Below are 13,522 nucleotides of genomic sequence, written 5' to 3'. Positions count from 1 at the left end.
AGGATCCATAAGCCTCCAAGAGTAGACCTTCCTAATTGGCCCCCCACCTCTGCAGAGGTGTATTGGGTACACCCTCAGTCCAGTCTCCACCAGATAGTCATCCATCCATGACAATGGTATTATGGCTGCCTGGGCTATCCATGGACCACAGTCCACCACTGACCCAAAGATCAAGCCAAGTGTATGGCCTGCCACGTTTGGGACCAGAAACCAGTTGTTGTTGTTTGTTTGTTTTGTTATTATTATTATTTATTTTATTTCTTATCTCAGTTGAGATAAGCCCATGGTCATCATGGAGGACGTGAAGTCCTGAGCTGCACCAGACAAGGCGGCCTCAGTGTGGATGTTAAGTCCCCCAAGACTAACAACCTCGGGGTCTTCAGCGCCACATCTGAGACCACCTTGAGCAGCTCAAGCAGGTAGACTGTTAGACAGTGGAGTGGTCAGTATACCTACAGAATCCCAATTTTGTCTCACAGTCCCAGCACTGCATGCAAGCACTCAAACTGGTCAGAATGGTGGACAGTGCATCTGGTGAGGGGTATGGTCTCCTGATGAAGCAGGGCAACTCCACCTCCCCCCGGATTCTGCACCCGGAAATTTACATCTTCCTCCACCCCATCCAATCAGGTCTCTGTAATACATGCTTGGTCAGCATGCTCAACCATTATAACACCTTGAGGCAGGTCTCATGATCAGTGAGACTTGCTTTTGCCGATACTGTGGGGAGAGCGGGCTAAGCCCGCTTTCCCCGCAGACAATGGTTGCAGGAGTCCTGGGTGGCCATATCGGCTGCCCACACAATTGCCGGCTCTGTGACAGAGCCGGTGGGGGCTGGGGGGAGCGGGGGCCAATTGGCCCCCGCAAGCTCCAGCATGCCCTGCATGAGCACGCAGGGCATGCTGGTGAGACCTCCGGAGCCGGGGGGCAGCTTTTCACCTCCCCTCCAGGGGTATCCTCGTGAGTAGCTGCGGCATGGAGCCGTACCCCGGCTACTCACGATCAGAAACCCCGGGTTTGCGGAGCACTCACTCCACAAACCTGGGCTTTAGGGAGGGCTACTTGAGCGGGTGACCTGCTTGTAAACCACCGGGCTCACCTGTGAGCCCGGTAGTTTACATGATCAACAAAAATCGGGCTAGGCTCTCCTAGCCCGATTTTTGTTGATTGTGAGAATAGTCCCCTGGGATGACTTTGGTCTGCATTTATGGACCTGGCATTTAATAGCACTAGCTTAAGGATAGATGGGGTGCTGAGAGAGTTATTAGGGTCTCCTTGGATGAGAGAAGGACTGGAGGATGTAATGGCTTTGATATAGCCAGTGCGCCTTACCCTCACCTGAGAAGCCATCAATCTTGGTTTATTCTAACTTATTTCCTTTAGAGAATCCAAGAGCTAAACATAATTCTACCTTTAGGTTCAGATCTTGGAAATAGATGAGGATGAGCCAAGATTGGTGGATTTGGACATCATGACCAGTTCCTAGAAAACAAATAGGCACTTGTGTGGGGATGGGAGGATGAAATGAGTTCTCCCAGGACTGAGTGAAGTTGCTTGGAACTCAGCTTCTACCACTGTTCCACATGATGTCTGAAGCTGCCCTGTGTTTCACTGAAGTATTTTTGTTGGGCTGATTCAGATGGTCAGAACCTTCTTCATAAGATGCACCCAACTGTACCTCTGGTTCTCTTTGTGTGACCTGAGACATCCACAGGCTCAGCCACAAATTTGGGCAGGAACTTCCACAATTGTTACCAAAAGTATTTCAGCTGCCACAATCACTGGAATCATTTCTAGGTAGCCATAACCATGTAGAGCAGGGCTGCTCAGCTTTGGCCCTCCTGCAGATGTTGGCATACAATTCCCATAATCCCTGGATATTGGCCACTGTGGCTGTGGATTATGGGAGCTGCAGTCCAAAAAAAAGCTGGGAGGCCTAAGTTGAGCATGCCTGATGTAGAGACATAACCACTGTAGCCATAACCAGGGACAGCCCAGGTTACATATTGAAGCTATTCTCGCAATCAGCTAAAATCGGGCTAGGGGAGCCTAGCCCAATTTTAGCAGACCGTGAGGCTATTCACACGATGGTAGAAAATCGGGCTAGCCTCTGCTAGCCCAATTTCCTGCCATCGTGAGAACCACTGGGCTCGGCTGCGAGCCCAATGGTTCTTAAGCGGGTCACCTGCTTCAGTAGCCCAGTGCTTAAACCAGGTTTGCGGAGCAAGCTCTCCACAAACCCAGTTTTTGCAATCGTGAGTTGCCACGGCATGGCTCTGTGCCACGGCAACTCATGAGTAGACCCCTGACTGGGAGGCTGAAAAGCAGCCTCCTGGCTCCGGGGTCTCTTTTCAATCGGATCCGCGCCATGGCAACTCATGAGTAGATCCCCGACCGGGAGGCTTAAAAGTAATCTCCCGGCTTGGGGGTCTATCCAGCATGCTCTGCTTGCTCCCACAGGGCATGCTGGAGCTTCCAGGGGCTGCATGGCCCCTGATCCCCTCTAGCCCCTGCCAGCTCCGTAACACAGCCAGCAGTCATGTGGGCGGCTGATCTGGCTGCCCAGGGCTGCCTTCCTGCTCATCTGCGCTAACCCTCTCGAGATGGGTCTCACTGATCATGAGACCCGCCTCATTATGTTCTCCATGTGAATGAGTCCCCTTCTGGGGCACATTGTGTAGAAAAGATTCTAAATGGCTTAGCAGAGTTTCTCTTATATTCTTAAGATAACCTTTGTTAAGGTTTTGATCTGCGGGATCTAACCAAGAAACTATCTTAATCCAGCATTCTGTCTCAAGGATTAGCTAGCCAGATGCTTCCATGTATAGCCCACCCCACAGTAACTGTATTCATCCTGCTTCCATTTAGATATCCGCACTAAAACTTGATAGACTAATCAAAAGTCACCTTCCACTTAGATATCCTCACTAAAACTTCATAGACTAATCAAAAGTCACCTAAGTCAGTAAACATCACCACTAGGGATGTGCACGAATTGATTTTATGTTTTGATTTGTACCCAAATCGAAAGAGATTTCGGCCCAACTCTGACCCCCACCCCCGCATCACCCCAGGTTTGATTTGTTTGTGTAGATTCTCTGGTAGCAAATGAGAGTCTCATTTGCTACCAGAGAATCTACACTCAGAACACCTCAGAAACAACAAAACCCAGTACCCTATGGGCTCGTGGGTATGAGGGTGGTTGGTACCCTATGTGCACTATACCACCACTCGCTCTGGACCACCCCAGTGCCCCCCAAGTGGAGTTATGGGGCTGCTGCAACCCCCATTATTCCCTATGGGGGAAAAGCTTAAATACATGCAAATTTCACAAATTCTTTAAAAAATCACCCCTTTTGCCCAGTTCCTTTAAACCTAGATGGTAGCAGGCACCTATTGGGGCACTACTACCTGACCTATTGTGGCACTCCTAGGAGGCACACACAGGCAGAAACGGGCACTGTCTGTCCCCATTGTCCCATAGGGTGGATGCAGCACGCATCAACAACAACAGCAGAGCTTTGCAAAGAACAAGGTTTCCAAAGTCACACACATCCACTGTTTCACACACTCACCACATCCATTGTGTCCCACCATCCCCCCCCAGAAATGCAATTGATCTACACACAACAGTGTGAAACAACAATGAAATGCACTGCCCCACGTGCCCCCTCCGAACGCAGGGTAGCAGCAGCAAGCAATCAAGCAAGCAAGCGTGATATCACAGGTGCAGCAGACTAGGGCCAACAATAGCATCAAATGTGCCCTGCCTTCCCTTCTCCAAGCATTTTTCATCCACAAGCAACAGACACAGCTACATCTGTGGCACCCGGCCATAGAAGCGAGTTAAGTAAGGAAGTGTGCAAAACAACATTGTGCCAATGGAACAGTGAGGTTTGCCCCCCCCACCTACACAGGTAAAAGAGTGTTGATGACAACAATGACACACAATTTTGTGGCACCTTTTTTTTTTACATTTCTGCAAAAGATCGGAGCCTGTGGCACCAGCACAACCTATTGTAGATGCAAGCAATTTAGTCTGAATAAAAATGATGATGGTGCTAGAAGTCACAATATGACCCCATCTTCATTGCAAAGATGTCCAGAGAGAGAGAGAGAGAGAACCTGTCCTGTGCCCATCCATGAGGTCCCAAAAATACAGGCACAACAACAAACCACCCAAGGAATATGAATTCATATATATATATATATATATATATATATATATATATATATACACACACACACACACACACACACACTGCTAGACTTAAGATTATGTAGGGAGGAGGCATAGTATACCTGTGCATGCTCTGCGAAAGGGTTAGTGGGTTTAGGGTTAATTTTTGCCATGGCCTCAGAATGCTGCAGTTGGAGATGAGGGGTGGGGCATAAATGAGTGCAGGGAGGAGGCTAGAGTCTGTGCCTTCCTGCCCACTCAGAGCCTGTAGGCTGCTGGGCATAGAGTATTAATACTGATATATCATGGTCACAGTGGGCTGGAGGACAGGCTTCTGTTTTTTAAAAATGCAAAAAAAATAAATATTGGAATGGGGAAAAAGACAGAATTATTTTTTAAATCCATGAGGCTATGCTACCCTTCTAACCACCTACTAGTACTAGCTAACGGGGATCCTTTCCACACAGAACCTTTGTTTAGACTTCTTCTAAACGAAACAACACACAACTTTTTAAATTCAATTGCAACCCAAAACCTCCCTCCAAACAGGAAAAAACCCCAAGAATACAGAATTCCAGAGGGGTGTGTGTATGTGAGAGAGACAAAGAGAGAGAAAATGGGGTACACTCACTCAGTCTATGGTTTCACCCACATTATGTGTCCAGTTGTCCACTTCTGTGGTCTGGTCTCTGAGTCTACTCTTTCTTCTTTAATCTTCTTCTCCTTCAGTCTTCAGATTTGGTGGTGGGGGGAAGCCTGGAAAATCTGGGGGCCAGGTGGCCAGTGGCCACAAGGGCTGGGGCAAAAGCCTGGAAAATGTGGCTGGCCAGGTAGCCAGTGGCCACAGGGTCTGCAGCTGGTGGCTGGCACAGACACAGCAGGCGCAGGCAGTGATTGTCTCAGCAGCAGGAAGGGGGTGAAAAAAGAATTCTCTTCTTCTCAGGAACAAAAAACAAGCAATGCAGCAGATATAATCCATTCCCAGACTGACATGCAGCAGCAGGGGGAGACAGGCTGGGCTCAGGCTGGCAAGGCAGAAGGCAATAGGCATGGCATGGCAAGGCAAAGCAAAGCTCTCTCTCTCTTCTCCCATGAGGCAGAAAGGCAAAATGGTGGCTGCTGACTCTTTAATTGAAAATCCCTCCTTGAACTCCCCCTCACCCTTGCCCCTTCTTCGACCCTTCCCCTGGCCAATGTGGGGTCAGTCAGGAGTGGCAAGAGCCAAAAGAGCCAATCTGGAACCGGGAGGGAATTGTCAGCAGATCAGCCCCTGCTATCATTCACTGATCTGAAGCTTGGAATGGCGGGAAATTCAAATAGACATCAAACACAAAATGGAGACTACATGGAGATCACCACCAAATGGAGTTCCGAAACAACAAAACCTTCGGCTCCAAAATCTGGGTGATTTGTTTTGGAGCCGAATCTTTCAGGACTTGTAGATGGGCAATTTGTTTTGTACACAAATCACCCAAAATAGGCAGATTTGGGTACAGATCATTCTGTACACGAAATGTTTTGCACATCCCTAATCACCACGTACTGTGGCAGCAAATTCTATAAGTGAATTATGGGTTGTGTGAACTAATACGTTTGTCTTCTATCCCGAATTGCATGTCCATTAATATGATTAGGTAAACCAAGGTTCTGCTTTTTATAAGAATAGCAGAGAAGATTTTCACTTCCTCCTCACCATTCAGAATTTTATCATATATTTTTCTTCAGTTTATAAGCCCCAAATGCATTAAAGGCATATAAGATCCCTGACATCTTATAATTTTGATTGTTTGGAACTGCTCACAGTATTCCAAATGCAGCCACACCATAGATTTATAAAGGCATTATGATAGAGCCGGCGTGATGTAGTGGTTAGAGTGCTGGTCTAGGACCAGGGAGACCTGAGTTCAAATCCCCATTCAGCCATGATACTTGCTGGGTGACTCTGGGCCAGTCACTTCTCTCTCAGCCTAACCTACTTCACAGGGTTGTTGTGAGGAGAAACTTAAGTATGTAGTACACCGCTCTGGCCTCCTTGGATCAAGAGCAGGATATAAAATGTAAAAAAATAAAATAAAATGTAAAAATAAATAAATTGGTGGTATTATTTTCATTTTCTTTCCTAATAATCCCTGACCCAGAATTTTCATTGCTATTGCACAGTAGCTAACATCCAGACAATTATTCAATAGTACTATTCAGGAATTACTCTAAAGGACTACTAAGTTTCAGTAGGACTTCCTCTAGATATTGTAGTCAGGATGTCAGCCACTGAGCTGGTATTCCTACTGAACTGCATCTCTCTTGTTTGTTGGTTAGAGCAGATTCAGATCACATCAGTGATCTGAATCAGAGTTAGGGTTTGTTGTTGTTGTTGTTGTTGTTGTTATTGGCCTATTATGCACATACTGACACTAATCCACATTTGGCATTTTGTTGCCTGTTTATCCAGTTTGGAGACATCCTTTTTTGTGTGCAGGAGTTCTCAATGTTGACTCCCCAGATTTTGTTGGACTACAACTCCCTCATCCCCAGTGACAGTGGTGGGGATAATGGGAGTTGTAATCCAACAACATCTAGAGAACAAAGGTTGAGAACCCCTGCTTCAAAGTTTTTTCACATAAAATTATGGGTAGTCACATAATGTTTGGGTATTCACATAATGTTGTGGAAGGCTAACAAATTTATTGTGCCATAAGTTTTCATGAACTAAAAAACTCTTCCTCAGTTGTATTAAGTGTTATCTTCAGTGATAAATAGATACACACACAAATTGGCATAGAATGAAATCTTGTGAACTGTGGAACCAAAGGACCATGAAACAAAGAATGTACAGTTTATCACATTTTTATGCAAAGCTCAAATGTAATAGTATTATTATTGGCTCACAGTTTAATGTAGGGGTTACAGAGTTGCCTGTGCTTCTCTGAGCCTCTAAAAACCACACCTGCACTGCCAATATAATGGAGAGGGTTACAGAGCAGATTAGACTCTTGCCTAGTTAGCAGTACAACTATAAGATAAGCACAGTGACTATTCACAGTAATTGGTGATAATACGATCTTCCTAACTTTGATATGCTAATTAAACAATGCTGTAGTGGAAGAGAAACCCCAGTCTCATTGGAATCTTTAGTAAAAAGAATCAAACTTGATTAATTCTAGCTCAGCAGTTTCACTGACAGATCCCTTTGAAATTCTCTTGTTGAAGAATGGTGAGTTTCATGTCAGCAGAAGCAAAATGACCTCACAATTAAATGCTTCTACGCCAGTCAGATTAGTCTTGTCTTAAAGATTCACTTGCTAGTCTTATAGACAACAGATGGGCATCACTGATAAGTAATTAGGTTGCCACCATTAGGTTGCTGTGCTTTAGGTTCCATAATCGTGTTGTCTGAGTGGATATAGTAAAAGAGCTTGCATCTGGATTTGTGCAGGACTGAGTTCTGGTCTGGGTCTTTCTCTTGTGGCCTGCCATTGCTGTTGTAGACCCTTGTTGTCTGTAAGGGAGGACAGGTCTATCACCCAAGAGCTGTGAGAAAGAAGGGTCATCATTCAGAATGAGGTATTTTATTATTATTTCTTGTTTACACAGTCAGACAGGTGTTATTGTCTGGTTTGTTTTATCCAGACATCGAGTCCTTCCCAAGGTCCTGGGAATATTATTATTTCTTGTTTACACAGTCAGACAGGTGTTATTGACTGGTTTGTTTTATCCAGACATCGAGTCCTTCCCAAGAATCTGGGATGGCTGAATTTTATCATCAATATTGTTGGTGTTAATATTATTTATTTATTTATTTCAATTTCTATACCGCCCTTCCAAAAATGGCTCAGGGCGGTTTACACAGAGAAATAATAAATAAATAAGATGGCTCCCTGTCCCCAAAGGGCTCACATTCTAAAATGAAACACAAGATAGACACCAGCAACAGTCACTGGAAGTACTGTGCTGGGGGTGGATAGGGCCAGTTAATCTCCCCCGCTAAATAAAGAGAATCACCATGGTAAAAGGTGCCTCTTTGCCCAGTTAGCAGGGCTTTTATTGGCTAGTCTAGTGTCAGTAGTCAGCTAGTCAAGCCCTAAGAAAGATCTAGCGTAGCTGGAACATTTTAATCATTGAGTAGAGCAGTAATCTTCACTCTTTTTCAAACAGGACCCACATTAGCAAAAACCTTTCAATGTGAGAATCATTTCTACCACTACTATGATGACCTCCAAACAGTACTGTGCTTTCCCCCATGCTGGAATAGCCCTTTAAGTGAGATGGTGCCCTCTGTGGAGAAAGCAAGGGCTATACTTCCTAGTGCAACGACAAAACACAAAAGAACTTGTGTGTGTACATATAATGTATAAAAAATTATTTAGAAATACAATATCTATAACATACTCAGATGTTATAATCGGATATCCATTCCATAGATAATCCATTCCATAGATAATCCATTCCATAGATAATCCAGTTGGTATAAACTGGAATTGAAGAAGTCCAAACACTAAAGTAACTGCTGTCTTGATGAGTTGACAGACACATTTCAGCCTAAATAAGGCCTTCTTCGGTGGTGTTGCTTCAAAGTACAGACTATGTTGGTACTAACTTCATTGTGTCCACTAGGGGTGTGCAATTTGGATTTTCAGTGTTTTGATTCGGATCTGAATCGACACACCCCCAATTCATTTTTGGGTCTGAATCTGACCCATTTGAATCACCCTAGATTTGATTCGGATCCGAATTACTCTGAATCTGAATCTGAATTGATTCGGCTCAAGAAATGGGTCCCAGGGCCAAAAGGTGGCCCTGGGTGGTAGTGCCTAATGGGTATAGGCTACCACCCAAATTGCAGAGGGATTGAGCAAAGTGCTGATATTTGGTGAATTGTTGAAGTTTACGTGTCTTTAAGGTTTTCCCCCATAAGGTATAATTGAGGTGTATCGTTTAACGTCAGGGGAAAGGGGTGGCCTAGAGCAGTGTGGGGTTGATGGTAGTGCCCAAGGGGGGCAAGGAAGCTTACAGAATTTTTTCAAAGGATTTTGGCAGAGGGCTGATTTTTGGTGATTTGTTGAAGTTTACGTGTCTTTAAGGTTTTCCCCCATAAGTTATAATGGAGATTTCAGCAGCCCCATAACTGTACTTGGGTGGTGCTGGGGTGGCCCAGAGTAAGTGGTGGTGTAGTGCACATAGGGTGCCAACCACTCCCATGGGTTTCAAACCCATAGAATACAGGGTTTTGTTGTTTCTGAGGTGTTCTGAGTGTAGATTCTTTGGTAGCAAATGAGAGTGGATTCATGGTTTGTATTGAAAATCTCAGTTCTAATTAGGGATATGTATAAAACCAGTTTGCCCGGTTCGGTTCGAATTTGAACTGGGTTCAAAACAGGAGGGGGTGGTTCGGTTTTGGTTTTGCTCGAACCACCCTCTGATTCGGTTCGAATTTGAACCAGTTTCAAACCAGTTTGAATTGGTTTGAACTTTAAAAAGTGGGTGGGGTCATAGCTGGCACCCATGGGTTCCTGCCACCCGAACCCCAAAGCAATCAGACACTCGTATGATTTTTTAATGAATGTTTAAAATTTATTTTTATTTTTTCTCATAGGGTATAATGGGACTTGAACCAGCCCATTATTCCCTATTGTGGAGCACCCATGGGTGTCAACAGCCACCCAAACCCCAAAGCATTCAGACACCCCTGTGATTTTTTAATGAATATTTGAAATATTTTAAATTACTTTTCTCATAGGGTATAATGGGTCCCAAACCAGCCCATATCCCCTATTGTGGGGCATCTAGGGGCACAAAGTTGGGGTGGGTGGTAGGCACCCAGGAGTGCCTACCACCCACAAAACCTCAAGGCAATCGTACACTCCTCCAATTATTGGTGAATTTTAAAAGTATTTTTGAATTCCTCATAGGGAATAATGAGGATAGCAGCAAATATATAGCTTCACGTCGGGCGGGGGAGGGGTGTCCTAGAGCAGAGTATGGTGGGTGGTCGTTCCCAAGGTGGGCAAGGAAGCTATCAGAATTATTTGAAAGGAATTGGGCAAAGGGCTGGTTTTAAAGTGATTTTTGAAGTTTATGTGTCTTTAAGGTTAGCAATGAGAGTGAATTCATGGTTTGTCATTGAAAATCCTATATGCTACCAAAGAATCTGCACTCAGAACACTTCAGAAACAACAAAACCCAGTACCCCATGGGTTAGCACCCTTGCTCTGGGCCATCCCAGCACCCCGCAAGTGCAGTTATGGGGCTGCTGATACCTCCATTCTTCCCTATGGAGAAAAACCTTAAAGCCACTTGTGGGGTGCTGGGGTGGCCCAGAGTGAGTGGTGGTCTAGTGCACAGAGGTTACCAGCCACAGGTTCGAACCGAACCATCCCCTATTTGGTTTGAATTCGAACCTGCAGCTCGAACCTGATGGCTGGTTTGGTTCAAATTCGAACCTTCGAACCACCCCGGTTCAAATTCGAACCAATTCACACATCCCTAGTTCTAATATATCTATATGTCATACCATTATGTCTTAGGCATGGACTAACTATTGGTGGAACTGTGGAGTATACATATTCCTACTTTTTATTTTGTGGTGATACTGGTTTTATTTTTGAATTAATAATTTCTTATATATTTTATTATATTATGAGTATGTTATAGGTAGAGTAGCCACCTAATGGCTCAGCGCAGAAATGCTTGACTAACAAGCAAGAGGTTGCCAGTTTGAATGCCCACTGGTACACCTATATCGGGCAGCAGTGATATAGGAAGATGCTGAAAGGCATCATCTCATACTGCGTGGGAGATGGCAATGGTAAACCCTCCTGCAGGGCTCTGTGGTCGCCAGGAGTCAGAAGTGACTCGGCGGCACACTTTACCTTTATAGGTATAGTATTTCTAAATAATATATTTTTATAAATATATTAAATATTTGGGCTCTTTTGTGTTTTGGTATATGTGAACCCAGTCATGGGTCTTTTTTTGGCATCTACACTTCCCAGTGCTCGATGCATACCTTCCAAGATGGCGCAGGGGTCCAAGAAGGCTCCATTTCCCCTAAAGGAGCCTCCAAAATTCTGGGCAAAGGACATCACTGCATGGTGGGACTGGTCATCTCCTTGAGGTGCCAGGAGTATTGTGCAGAGTATTCAGCTTTGACCGAGCCTTCACACAGACTCAATAAACAATTAGGAAACCATACTTAGCGTTGATGGGAGCTGCTACTGGCTCCCAGACCTTACAATGAAGAACACTGAGGTAGAGCATAGAGATGAAATGCATATGATGAAGACACAGCAAAAAAGCAAAATATCCATATCTATCCAAGTGATACTCAAGTTCCACCCTATGAAACTTTGATGTGAAAGATGACTCCTCTCAACACAAGAAGGGGAGGGAGAAAGAATGGCAAAAGAGGAAAATAAGCTAAAGATAAGCCAATCCATGCCTTGCAGTCTTTTGGTTTTTTGTTTTAATACACTGATGTCTTAAATTAAAGCAATATATTTTGCAGCTGTGCAGCAGCATATTTCAGGCAATTAGAACTATTAAATAGGTTCTACATTATTTGACAATGCATCTGCAGACATTGGGTTAAGGCACTGAAGGGAATTTTAGCACTGAATTTTGGGAATTTTTCTATCTCTCTTGATATATTTCCAGAAGCTATATTTCATGATGACAGATCATTTTAAGTGGCTTTCACTGGGGAAAAGGGGCTCATTTCATATTTTTTTTTAATTCTTCCTGTCACTTTCTTCAAAAACACCAGACAGTTCATTTTGTGTTGGCCAGGTCAGGAAGAGAGGTTTGCCCCCAGTTTTTCAAAACCATACGAGATAGGGCAAATGATAATAGAGTTGGCACAGGAGAAGATTTAGGTCAAATATTTACAAGAAGAAATGGGAAAGACTTTCTAACACACTAAATGTAGCCTGCCTTCAGTTCTTAAAGAGACAGAAGCCTCTTCTTGGCTTTCTGTTTCTGTTTAAATATATTTATGAATCTCAGTTCTGCTGTGGAATCCTAAAATACTGAACTTTTTTGTAAGGACACAGAGAGAACAAACTCTAGCTCACCTGGAGAGGAAATGTCTGAAGACCTTTAGGAAATTGCTATTGAATGCATGGAAACTTAAGTGGATGTGATCAAGTTAGCCAGTTAATTAGTCCTGTTGCCTGTACACCGTTATGGTCACCTGTGGTTTTAGGTTTTCTGTACCAGTCTATATCGAAATGTTTATCAACATTTATATCAACATTTCTCAGATGTGTAGATTTATCAGAATATATAACTCTACCCTTAAGCCCTAAAGCTGCAATCTTGTACACCGTTATTTGGAAGTAAATCCCACTGAAATCATTAGGGCTTATTTTTGTGTAAACGTGGATAGGATTGAACCTGAATATATGTGAAAAGGAAATGCATGGACCTACCTTTTCTACTATGCAAATATTATATTACCCAGTTCAGTGATGCAAATCTGAAACCTCCACAGATAAAATTGTACAATACATTAGATTTAAAACTGGCTCTCTTCCACTTTCTGTCATTAAAAGTCCTCATGTCCACATTTGGCAAACTCAGTCTCTCAGAGACTGAGTGACACTTCAATTGCCATGGTGAAAGCTGCCACACCCCATCCCTGCAGCCTGCAATGGACACTGGACACCAATCTCCCCCTGCCCTTACCCAAGTCTCTCCAACCCAATCTTCCCACCATATGCCAGTCTCCCCATCTCAATCATCCTAGCCATAGTGTGCAGGGAACACCATGAGTTGCTCTCTCCCACTCTGTACTTTGGTTACCTGCTGGTGGCAGCTGCTACTGCTATTGCCTCTCTTCCTACTCTAATTCTCCCAGCTAGCTCCCTGTGAATTGAGGTGGGAGGGAGTGTATAGTCCTCCACACTTCCTTGGTCTGCTCTTGCCCCAGGAGCAGGATAAGGGGGAAGAAGAACGTTGCAGAGGCAGCACGGACATTACTGCTCTAGAAGATATGGCAGGGCATGGTGCAGCAGGCAGCTTATGGAGAAGACTCAGGGCACTCCCATTACCATTCCTGCCAATCTGCTGTCTGAGGTGGCCACCTCACTGCCCACCCAGCAAAGGCAGAGGGATCATCTTCAGGGGGGTAAGTGCTTGTAGCCTTCCTCCCCACTCTCCCTCAGTGAGAAAGGGCTCATAATCTCGTTAGCAGGTCAGCCCTGCCTAAATGTGTGAAACTGATACTATTTGTTATCATGTGACAGGTTACCACAGTACCGTAGTCAGATTTTTGCCTCTTACCACCTAAGGTAGATGCTCCACAAATGGAAGCCACCAGCCCCGTAAAATACAAAAAGGCAACTGTCT

General features: G+C 44.4%; 1 protein-coding gene across 12 annotated transcripts in view; it reads left to right on the top strand.

Moving 5' to 3' along the window:
• The window catches only part of NTRK2 (neurotrophic receptor tyrosine kinase 2), a 270,371-nt gene that overhangs the window by 186,438 nt on the left and 70,411 nt on the right, over window positions 1-13,522 (top strand). The gene's annotated exons all lie outside the window — the stretch shown is intronic.

This window comes from Hemicordylus capensis, chromosome 2 (genome assembly GCF_027244095.1).
Source record: "Hemicordylus capensis ecotype Gifberg chromosome 2, rHemCap1.1.pri, whole genome shotgun sequence".
NCBI lineage: Eukaryota > Metazoa > Chordata > Lepidosauria > Squamata > Cordylidae > Hemicordylus > Hemicordylus capensis.
The sequence above is the reverse complement of the archived record's forward strand: the minus strand, read 5'-3'. Positions and strand labels throughout refer to the sequence as shown.